The 12574-nt window shown below is 34.4% G+C and overlaps 1 protein-coding gene and 1 non-coding gene across 2 annotated transcripts in view; one reads left to right on the top strand and one right to left on the bottom strand.

The window, feature by feature from the left end:
• The window catches only part of LOC118190480 (dual specificity protein phosphatase 22-like), a 70085-nt gene that overhangs the window by 4460 nt on the left and 53051 nt on the right, over positions 1 to 12574 (top strand). The window lies entirely within an intron of this gene.
• Positions 1961 to 2033, bottom strand: TRNAK-UUU (transfer RNA lysine (anticodon UUU)). Its single transcript has one exon. It is a non-coding gene; the product is annotated as a tRNA-Lys (tRNA).

Raw genomic sequence — 12574 nt, 5'->3', positions numbered from 1 at the left:
GATGGCCGCACACCTCTCCACGTCTTTGACAGAGTCTCCTTGACTGGTGTGAGGTATAGGGATGAGGTCTTGGAACTCTATGTTCGCCTTTTCCAGGGTGCAATGGGCCCCGAGTTCATCTTACAGGACGATAACGTGAGGCCACATAGAGCTCTTCTGGTCGACGAATTTCTCGAGAGTGAGGATATTCCCCGGATGGATTGGCAAGCCAGGTCTCCAGACTTCAATCCTATACAGCATGTGTGGGACACTCTGGGGAAGGCAATTCGCAACTCCTCTCTGAGAACCATCCAAGAACTGAAAACACCATTGCTGAATGAGTGGGACCATTTGCCACAGGCACCGCTAAACTGCCTTAATTCCAGTATGACATCACGCTGCGATGCCTGTATGGCTCTAAAGGAGACCATACCCTCTATTAACCCTTTTCTTGTCTGTCTTTTGCAACCGCTGTTTCAGACCTTCCGACTCCGAGGAGTGTTACACACGAACATGTATACCTATTATTACTTTGAATGTTTATTTTGTTTGTATTATATGAACCTATGTTCACACCAAATTTTATTAAAATCTGTTCAGTAGTTCCGGAGATAGTATATCAATTATGAAAATTCTCTTAATTTATTTCACCAAAGTAGTTAAAATACGAAAACAAATTTGTAATATGCAAATGAATTAAGAAAGCTTATATAATATATTAATTAGAAAATACTTTTATTTCATATTGCTGTGTTGTATTGCTGTGACTTATCTTATTTGTCTGGCAGTAAAATTAGAACAAGACCACGAAATTCATCGTGGCAAGGAGTTCAAGACTGCACCTGTCGCTAATAAGAGCCTTGAGTACCATAGTGAAAGTACGACTTTACTTAGTTCTGACGCCAGGGAGGGGGCGGGTTCAAGGTTCTCTTACCCCACTTCCCCTACCACCAACTTTTCGAGAGGACCGCATATTTAGAGTGCCTGTATACCGGGAGACTATACATTTACACCCATACCTTCTCCGAGATTCGGACTCGGGGTACAACAGTCAGAGTCACTAACCAGTTTCCCGGTTGGGCGGCATTGCATATTGTAATAAATTCATACAGATAGTTATTTATATGTTATTTCACAGATTAATATTTTTGCAATAAATGCAAAGAAATATTTACCGAGTTTATAATAATAAAATTATGTTCTAATCAGCATGATATAAATTTAGGTATTTTAATACTCGATGCATAAATGTAATTTCGGGGAAAATTATGAATAAACACTTAAAATCTCTCTAAATGAACTATTATTATAGAATAACTATCATTAATTACGTTATCATTAATTATTTTCACCTTTCAGATAAAAAAAGAAATTACACTTCCATGCTTCCTCTATTTTTTTCTTTTAATCAAGAAGTGCAGTTCTATTTTTTTCCCGAACAAATAAGTTCCGTTCTTACTGCTTTTACCCTGTCAACTATTCTTTGGCTTTGTTTCTTTGTGAAATCTTACGCGCTTGCCTAATTAAACTTATCCTGTTACGGTAGTTGAAGAGATTTATCAGATGAGAACTAAGTATTTTGTTGTTTGGTTAGAAACAGCTATTTTCTGTTTCGCTTCCGAGAATAGTAACAGATAGTTAGAATCTTATTCAGTCTATCTTATTCATCCCTTTTAATAAGAGTGTATTTCTTTGATGAGCAGGAATATTTTATTAATAGCCGGGATTACTTAATAGCCATTATCCCTGCTCCATTACAAGGGTCGGACTTGGTGGCTATTTCATTATGGAAGCTCCTAATAGGTGTCCACCGTTGCCTCCTATGAATGGACGAACAGTTAAAGGACAGTTTCTCGGGGACTCGAACCCGGGGCAGTAAGTGTCACTAACCACTATACCGGCTGAGCGGCAAAATGGAATTAATACGATGTCCCGCATCACAAAGAATTTATAAATGCATTAAATACAGAAAAGTAAAAACCGCCCGAACAGGGACTCGAACCCTGGACCGTTAGGTTAAAAGCCTAACGCTCTACCGACTGAGCTATTCGGGCTCTGAGTAGGAAGCATGAACTACATAGGATTTGTCTTAGGAATTGCGATAAAACGTGCAATTTCAAACAAAGAAAATTTTTTATTTCCAGTTTTGCCTCTGCAGCAGGTATAATAACATTAGCTTGATGAGTCAGCGAGAAACAGCTGTTTAAAGAATTAAATAATCAGCGTGAATTTATAATCAACGAGGGACGGGTTATTCGTGTTTCTTAATTCTGCAAATCTCGAAAAATATTCGAGATTCGAAAACTCGAATTTTCGTTTGTTGTATTTTATTCGAAAACACTCTTTGCATTCATTTTTAATCTTTCGAATTCTGACCTAAAAATATCTTAAGCCTTTTAACTGAAAATTCTGAATTAAAAAAAAAAAAAAAAAAAGAAAGAAAGAAAGAAAAAGAAAAGGGGGAAAGAATGAAAGAACGTAGTTGACAATTGTTGCAATTTCAGTTGCATGCAACTAAAAAAGTGCGCCCTTAGATACAAATACAATTTCGGGGTAATTTTGAATGACAATGTATGGTAAAATTATCTTACTGGTAAAAATTTTACCAGTAAGCTTATAAAGTATTTCTCCCACCTTCCTAGCGTGCCTTCGTGGTGTAGTGGTTCTGCACGCTGGGTTGATACTCCAGAGGTCCGTGGTTCGACTCTCGGCGAAGGCGTTGCATATTTTTCATCTTTTCTGCTTCGAAAAATACCTAATGTCTCTACAGTGGCGCCCGAACTAAAAGGGTGTTGGATGAGGATTTTCCACACCCAGGATTTGGCGATTGGGTCCCCTAAAATCCCCAGTCGCCCTCTAAATGGGGGAGTATATAAGGTATTTCTCGCACCTTCCTGGCATGCCTTCGTGGTGTAGTGATTCTGCACGCTGGGCCGGTATTCCAGAGATCCATGGTTCGATTCCCGGCGAAGGCGTTGCATATTTTTCATCGTTCCTGCTTCAAAAATATCTAATGTCTCGACAAGCTATCTATAGAAATATACATGAATTTTTCAAATTATCGCTTTCTTGAAAATAATCAATCGAAACTCCAATAGAAATGTGCCGTAGCACAACGGTTCTCAAGATTCGCGACAGAAAGATGGTGTTTATCTCATAATATCGTTGCCGGAGGTGAGCTAAGTTTCATTGGTCACCCTGTTACATATATTTATCTGTACTTAGAAATTCATTTATAATTATTTTTTTCTCATATATATATGCTTACTATTACATAATTATTATTTTACTTCGTTTTAAACATCATGTTTTTCCCTTAGCTCACACTCACCCTATACCTTGTTCAAATCTTCAATCGTTAATAAAATACTTTTTATTCATTCACGCAAGTTCAAATACATTTTTTTAAACTTATAGTGAATGGCCCTTGAAGTTAATACAGTTTAGAAAAATATTTACTAAACAAAAATTTGACTAAAAAATGTTTTACTAAAAGAATTTTTTAAGTAAATTGTTAAGAATGTTATCAAAAGTAACTAAAATAATTTTTTTCTTTGTTGACCTAAGTAGGAATTGATTTAATTTTTTTTACATTACTTGTTTCATAGCAATAATACGCATGTGAGAAGTAACTGTATGTACCGTTTGTTGAAAAAACAATTTTTTGTTATCTTAAACAAATGAACCAAGAATTCTTTGGTTCGTAGTTTTTTATGTACCTCACTTGCAAAATTTAATTTGTATCTTCCTAAAAAATGAAGCGAATTTTTAGGAACTGTGTTATTCATTTTGTTTTTCATTAAATTCATACTTTAAATCTCGCCTTAATTAAAAACTTAATTGTATTGGATAAAGAATTAAAAATTAGGCAAAAAAGCAACCTTAATTTGACGCAGATCTTGATTTAGATCCGTATTTATTGTACATATGATGATGCATTTATTCTGCAGAAAGGTACCTTCATTGCTTATTCCAGACTTCGAAATTTACCTTCATCGTGATATGTGATAAGCTAAAAAACGTATTCTCAAGAGTTATCTGCTTAAGAGAAAGGATGCCCTTGTGGAGAACTTTCTACTGAAAACGAAGTCTATATATTCTTATTGAGAAAGCAAAATGGTTTTAAATGGTTTGCCAATTTTTTCAGGATTTCGCTTTAAAATTAATATTTAGTCTTTTGGATACAATTAACACGAGAGCCAACATACTGAGGGAGATCAAATTAAATAATTGCTTTAATTCTTTAGACTTGAACTGGATTATCAGTAAAATTTTATTTTTTCTAAGGGAGGAACATTTGAGTATTCAGGTCCCGCGAATCTGTAGAAAGACTTGAAAATCAAACCTCAAATTCCTTTAATCATTCGAATATTTCAATTAATTTAAGAAATCGTCTAACATTTTAACGCGAAACTTTGGAAATATTAGTTTTATTAGCTGTTAATAGAAGATTTTATTATAAAGGGAATGTGTTCCTTACAAGTTCAATTGCATCTGAATCACTAAAATCACATGATGATGGCTCTGAAAGCGTATGGCTTCAAACGATTTCGGCCATTACATTCTCCTTTAAGTAAAACCTTCTACTAAGAGCCAATGAAACTTATATTTCCAAAGTCTCATTTCAGAATGTTCGGCGTTTTCTTAGATTAAGTGAAATATTCGAATAAGTAAAATAAGCTGAGGTTTGGCTTTGAAAACTCAGATCTTTCTGCAGATTTGCGGGATGATCATTCAAATGTCCCTTCCTTAGAAAAAAATATAATTTAACTGATAATCCAGCTCACATCTAAAGAATTAAATAAATGATTTAATTTGATATCCCTCAGTGTGTTGGCTCTCGCGTTAATTAATTTTCAATTAATCGGTGAATTTTCACGTAATCGTAATCCTTCCTGGAAGATTCATGAAACTAAGTCTAGGATCATCTCAAAAATTTTGGACGTAGGTAGATTACTATACATACGTCTTCTATGCTTGCAAAACTCGTGATATGGCATATGCTGATTTTTGAACTTTTAGTGAGATTCGAAATGTTAGTTTAGTATATTTATTAAACTACGTAGAGAAAATGAACCTCAAAATTCAAAATACCATCTACTTCATTTACAAAATTTCATTCGCACTTTCTTAGTATATATAGTTGTATTTAAAAAATGCATTCTTAAATTTTTTTTATAAAACACAGATTTTAAAATTTTGATGATCTGATATTAAAAAAAATTCGGAAAATCTCTCATTAGAATAAATCATTAGGATTAAAATTCTAGGACATTTAGAATTTAATCTAACTTTAGTTTTAAACTGAATATCGTTCAGCAGTATTTGAGATGTATCATCAGTATATCATATTTCCATTGTATGTATGTTCTTTTAAGAAATAATGCAATATAGCAACAACGTTAGTAATGCAGTCGCGATCGGGTTTACCCCAAGTTCGTATGTTTGAACCTAGAAATAAAATAATCCAGGAAATGGGACTTTATTGCAACAAAACATAACATTTATTAAACTTAAAAATAAGGTAGCGTAACTTAAAACATAAAGAATAAAAGAAACTAGGATCTCCGGAACAATAGTTACAGCCATAACAGCGTAGCTATTTGTAGTGAATAAGTCCATCCTCATTATGACTTCAAAAATTTCAAACAATTACAGACGAAGTAAATTGAAATCTCTGTCCAAGTTTATCAGGGAATTATAACAAAAGATAGAATTCTAGCTGGAAAAGTATTTTATTACGAATGCTTCTGAAAATTATGCACGAAAATGAACAAGACACATCTGACTTATTGAGGAATGGACCTTTTGAATGTTTGTTTATTTCTGTATGCGGGAAGGCTATGACAGATACCTAAGTGACAGGTTCTGTCTCATCTGCTATAAAGTCTATGCATGAGTTCACCAATTCTCAAATGTATTTTCACTGTTTAAAACAGCTTGAGTGTTGACTGCATTTTTTATCCTTGAAAAGGTTTCTTTAGCGATTATCAAAACCAACTGAGATCTGAAAACAAGTAGTTAGCAAATTTTTTTAAGAAAGGACACTGCACAGTAAGACTGTAGGAAGAGACTGCTTAAAATAAAATAAAACTTGAAAAGGAAAATATTTGGAGGAATTATTTTTTAAATTACATTCGGATTTGTCTTTTGGGCTGTCCTAATGACAATTATCTGCTCCGAAAATAGCATGACCATTGCATTAATTCGCAGATACGAGATTATTTGTCATTTTTAGCTCTAAAAAGGATATTAGTCTCCAAAATACGGTTTTGCGCCGGTTCACTATATACGGCGGATCGTTTTCAAATTGTTGTCATCAAATAATATTACCTATATTATTTTTAAAGAAATTAAATAAAATTTTCAATCTAAATACTACTTATATTAGCTTCTTTCGCACTAAAATGTATGAAATAAAATAATTGTATGACTTCTTTACAACAATCAAAGATTTCGGTTGCTCTTAATATCTTTATGTTAACCAATAAATATAAAGATATTAAGAGCAACTGTATTTTATTTCATACATTCTAGTGCTCTATTACATCCCCAGTGTGCTCAATCGTGTTAAGACTTAGCGAGTTGGGTGGCAAAGGACATTAATTGTAATTCACCCTTATAATCTTCGAGTCACTCCAACACAGTTCGAGTCTTTTGACATGGGACGTTATCTTGCTGGAAGATTCCATTCCCCAGTTGGGAAGACAAACGCCATGTAAGGCCATGTAAGACAAACGCCATGCAGCTGATCCGCAGTTAAGTTCAGATAGTCCGCAGCTTTCATGATCTCTTCTACCACAAATAAGGGTCCCAGAGCCGCCCATGAGAGCGCCCCCAAAGTACTCGTATGTAAAAAATGTAGTTTGATATAATAGGCGCACGTTATACGCTGGAATATAAGGTATACCCTTTTTTCTTAACTTTACTTCCCGTATTAATCTTTCCTTGAAAGAAAAAAATTATTTGTTGTTCGTGTTTACTTATATTCAGTTGTCTGAAATAGTCAGCCCAAGCCCACGAGATTCCTCGTGGCAAGGAACGCTAGATTACACCTGCCGTTGGCAACAACCTTGAGCACCATTCAGGTGACAGTGCGATTTAGCTAAGTTCAGCCCCCAATTTTGATGGAGAGCACCCCGGGGGAACGGGTCCGAGGGTCTATCACTCCTCTGCTTCTTCCATCAAACCACATGATTCCGACACTATATGTTTACAAACATCCAGGGATTTCTCCGGATTCGAACCCTGGCCCTTCGTCACTGCATAAATCGTCAAAACTCGCCGTGAAACGATTGCAGGAGAAATATTCCAAAGAGTCCTCCGTGAGCTGCTGCGTTAATTTCCTTTGTTGTGATTGATCTAAAGCTCCTTGAAACCTTTTCTCCTCTCAATTAAATAAAACAGACTTGACCATTCGCCGAACAATAGCTACAACAGCGTTTCTCAATCTGTGGACCATGGACCATAAGTGGTTCTCGAAGCCTACACTTGCAGCCCTCTTAGATTAACAAATAAATAATTTTTTTAAAAAATCTGAAAGATTTCAGATTTTAGTTATGTCCAAAGGGGCATTTTTGTAACGTTTTGTGTGTTACCCTTATTTATTAAATATCATGTTCTTCGCACTTAAACCGTAAAATCCAGTTCAACAGCAATATCGCAAAATAATTTTAAAATGAGCATATATTTAGAATTTCGAATACAGAGTCTCGCGCGCTGGAGATAAAAATGTTTTGTTTCTCCGTACAGTGTTGCCATTGCTCGCTTTGAAATCGTTTGTTAATCAAAAATTCCTTGAAGTGTTATAAAATATGCAATCGATTATAAAACAAATTTCAAATTCAAATTAGGGCTTTCACATGTCCATATTCTATGGAAGATTTCGTTATTCAAAATTTGGAAGATTCAAAACAAAATTTGAGCAGTCTAGGTACCGTTGTTTTATCACAATGGGAGACACATACATACATTCATGCAGATTCTTCATTATTTAATTTCTTTGAATATAATACAGGGCGATAATAGTTGGTGGCAACAATTTGAAAAGTGAAACGGACATTTATAGTGAAACAACGCAAAATCGCAAAACGAAAACAATAGTCCTTCAGGGACAAAGCCCCTTTGGACTAAAAACTTTAATAGGATATTGCTGGTCTGAAAAATTGTTTAACTTGCTATCAAAAAATAAAAAAAATTAAATATGAAAATTTTAATGTTCACCAGTTTAATTTGGTTTATCAGCAGAGATTATTAATAAATATGGCCCAGGTAAAATTACGAAACATTTTATACTAAATTGGACGAAGGCTATCTTTGTTAACTGTTTATTTATTTTAATATAAGCATGTAAGATATTTACATATTTTTGTTATTATTAATACACGTATATTTAAGTCAGTCTCATTAAAAAGTAGAAAAAAAATTGTTCAGAACTGTATTTTTGCTTTTAAATCGCTTAGTTTATTATTCAGCAACATTCCAGATTAAACCTGAAAGTATCTTGGGATTTTCTGAATGAGAACATGCTAGTACATGGAAGTTAAATGCATTTTATTTTTGGCCACGGCAACACATTGCTTTTATAGAGCCGAGTTTGTTAATGAAACCTGAAAGACAAATATCTTGCATTTTTTTCGAAGGGTAAGAGTTCTGCGCACTAGCTATGAAAATATCTTATTTCGAACAGTGTTGCCATTGCTCGTTTTCAGATCGTTAGGCTTGATTAAAAAAATTCATTACAATTTTACAAAATATTCTTGCGTGCGTACGGGCTCGTAATAGATTGAACGCGCATATCTCCGACGATAGGTTAATAAAATTTAACACCTCAAAGGTCTGGAATTTTCTACAGAAATACTCTTATAGGTGTTCATAGTATCAGCAGTAGTTACGCTTTAAACTACTAGGAACGCTAAACACAATGCAGTGTAAAGTGTATCTAAAGAGAAAGCTAACCCAGAGAGAGATCACAGTTCATGTTGAACTAACAACTTGCAACAACGATAACTAAACAACTGAGAGCAGATGCTCTCTCCGCCCTTATATAGTTTTTAACTGGCCGCTGAGATATTTCTAATACTTTCTGCTTCACGAAATAACTGGAAAGCAATATGAGTATCGAATTACGGTTGCAGCTAATATAGTAATCAATTACATTTATTCAATTACAACATCAATTACGGTGATACAGAGACCGGAACCAAAATGTAACCAAATGGTTGCCAAGTTTGGTGATGTTTGGCGATTTTTTGCCAAATTTAACGCCAAAACCGTTTTCAGCTTAACGATATTTCACCAACTTACAGAGATATCCATTTACTCAATGTTAAATGACTTTGTACCTGTATTCTTACTTTTCCAGCATAGCTTCTCTCTTGAAATTTTTCGCGTTGCATTACACACAAAAATACAACAATTTCATACTTAATTGCACTAAAATCATCTATCTATGTACATAATTCTTAACAATATGAAATAAATAATAAACCAAATTAAAAATCCGGTTATCCTGGTGCACATGTTCGAGTGGAGGACTACGTTATTCAAAATTTGATGGCTCTAGATACCGTCGATTTTTCAAAGTGAAAGGGATATGTCTACGTGTATGCAGATTCTTCATTATTTAAGGCAGATATTATTTGATAGCAACAGTGAAAAGTGATACACCGTTTATAGTGAATGAACGCAAAACTCATTTCGAGACTAATAACCTCTTAGTCTCGAAATGGCGAAAAATATAAATGAAACTAATTTTAAAATAAAAAATTAATAAAATGCAAGCCCCCCCCCCCCAAAAAAAATCTGAAAGGTTTCAGGTTTTAAATTACTTCCAAAGGGGCGTTTTTTTAACGTTTTGTGTGTTTCATAAAATTCAGTTCAGTAGCAATGTCGGAAAATAATTTTAAAATGAGCTTATCTTTGGAATTTCCGATACACAGTTTCCGATAGAGATAAAATGGTTTTTTCTCCCCGCCGTGGAGTGTTGCCATTGCTCGCTTTTAAATCGTTGAATTTGTTACTAAAAAATTCGTGAAACTTTTACAAAATATGAAATCGATAATAAAACAATTTCAAATTTAGTCTTCCACATGCCCATATTCGTAGGGGGATTTCGTCATTCAAAATTCGATAGTTCTATGTACCGTTGTTTTATCACAATGGGAGAAATAGATATACATTTATGCAGATTTTTAATTATTTAATTTCTTCAAATATAATGCAAGACTCTAACATTTGGTGGCAACAGTTTGAAAAGGGAAACGGACATTTATAGTGATTCAACGCAAAATCGCAAAGAGAAAGCAATAGTCCTTCAGGGGAAAAACCGCTTTGGACTAAAAAAATAAGTAAAATATTCCAATTAACTGTGAATGCCGTACATGGAATGTAGTTGAAAATCTCAAAGTTTGCAAATTACGCATGACAATAATCTATTACATTTTCTTCCGAACTGATTTACCACCGCTTATTCTACCTATGTAGTTTCCACTCTAGTGTTAGCAATAAAAGAGGGAGTTACAGCACTATGACTATGGTGCTTCTTAGGAGCATTCATCTAACATAGAAGAGCTGCGCTGGAATCGGCAGGATCCTTCATCTCACTGATGGGAGTTGCAACATTTACTTAATTTTCAGTTAATAAGGTAATGGTTATCCATGCTTTAACCACCTTGAGTAATCAAAAGAAAATTAGCTTATTTACTTAATAATAATATAAAATTAAAGGAATTTTAATTAATTTTGTTTTTAAAATGCACTCATATTCGTAGTCACGTACGCCAAAAAACTGCTTTCGAAGGAGCGAAAGTTAGGTGGTCCTCAAAATATTCTAATTTTAAAAAGTGATTCGCGATTGAAATAGGTTTGAGAATCGTTAGACTACAGCAAGGTTTTCTGAAAAAGTTGGAAACAGAGAAAGATTCCTGGTTTTTAATCACGACTGCTAGTGCGAAAGCTAGTGAGATCAGTGATCGTAGCAAAGCTAAGTTCTAAAAGCTAAGTTTTTCACATTTTATTAATAGTTTCCGCGACAGGTGGCGTTATGTCCATTTTCGCTTTGCTTCGCCCATTTGCCATCCTCCTTTCGTTTTTTTCCAAACATATTTTTTCTTCTGAAGAAGATGTACCTATGTCTGATCCCCTTGAAATCTGTACAGTTTCGTTGAAAATCTACGCCAAATTCTGGTTACTTTTTGAATAATTTAAATTTTTGCACTGACGTATGTTTCTTCCAGTTTGATTAAATAAAGAATTTTTTCTTTCTTTTTCTTGTTCCTTTTCGACGGATTAAAGAGATGTGAAAGCTTTTTAAAATTCGGATCTGGATTCGAGAGAATTCAGGTTCGTTCCACCTTTACAATCAATAAAAATGGTACTTGATTAAAAAGTTATTAAATTAGCCTTTCAGATCAAACATTTCAAAAACACTATTAAACATATTCATTTCGAGAAAATGCTTTTTATAAAAAATAAAAATTTCAGAGTTTGAAAACGGAGTTCGTATTAGAATTTAATGCCAGCAAAGAAGTCTAAATGTTTTCTTAACTGTTGCTATGGTGTACACAAAAAGGGCAGAGAATACCATACCTCTGCTTGTTCGTGACTGCTGATATCAAAAAGCATTTGACAGACATTAGAAAGAAGGATACATGTCACGCAAAGAATTCCACCCAGTAGTAAAAGAATAAAAAGAGAAAATTTTGATGTTTGATAAAACATTTATTTTACTGAACTTGTTTCCTTATTTTTGTTTCGGTTTGAATGAGCTTTAAAGAAAAGTAGGTGAAACTTCAGTAGGAAAGTTTTGTTTCTATGGATGATTATGAAAATTTATATACGGAAAGGAATGAATGAATAAAAGAATAGAAATAGTTTTGTCAATTAATGAAATTATTAATTTGAAATAACAAGTAATATATTTCAAGGAGCCGCCCAAACGGTATAGTGATTAGGGGAGCCGAAAAGTATGGTGCTCAAGTCTTTTGCCAACGACAAGCGCAATCTTTCTCTCCTTGCCATTGAATTTTGTGGGCTTGTTCTGCCGTTACTGTCAGCCAAGTGAGATAAATCACAACACAACGCATATATTTCAAGTATAATGATTAAATATTAGTTAACAAAATATGATTTATTTATAAATTTCCTTCTCAGTGTGTTGCTTAAATTAATAACTGATCAGCTTCTAAGGTATTTCTCCCACTTTCCTAGCGAGCCTTCGTGATGTAGTGGTTCTGCACACTGGGCCGTTATTCCAGAAGGCCGTGGTTCGATTCCCGGCGAAGGCGGTTGCATATTTTTCATCTTTTCTGCTTCCAATTAACCTAATGACTCTACAAGTGGCGCCCGAACTAAAAGGGTTGTGTGATGATTCTCCTCACCCAGGCTTTGGCGACTAGGTCCCCTAAAACCCAAGTCGCCCTTTAAAAAGGGGAGTATATAAGGTATTTCTCTCACTTTTCTAGCGAGCCTTCGTGGTGTAGTGGCTCTGTACGCTGAGCCGGTATTTCAGAGGTACGTGGTTCGATTCCCGGCAAAGGAGGTTGCATATTTTTCATCTTTTCTGCTTCCAATTAACCTAATGTCTCTACAAGCT

Source organism: Stegodyphus dumicola, chromosome 3 (genome assembly GCF_044657685.1).
Source record: "Stegodyphus dumicola isolate Sdum_Otavi_A_Nest chromosome 3, ASM4465768v1".
Taxonomy (NCBI): Eukaryota; Metazoa; Arthropoda; class Arachnida; order Araneae; family Eresidae; genus Stegodyphus; species Stegodyphus dumicola.
The sequence above is the reverse complement of the archived record's forward strand: the minus strand, read 5'-3'. Positions and strand labels throughout refer to the sequence as shown.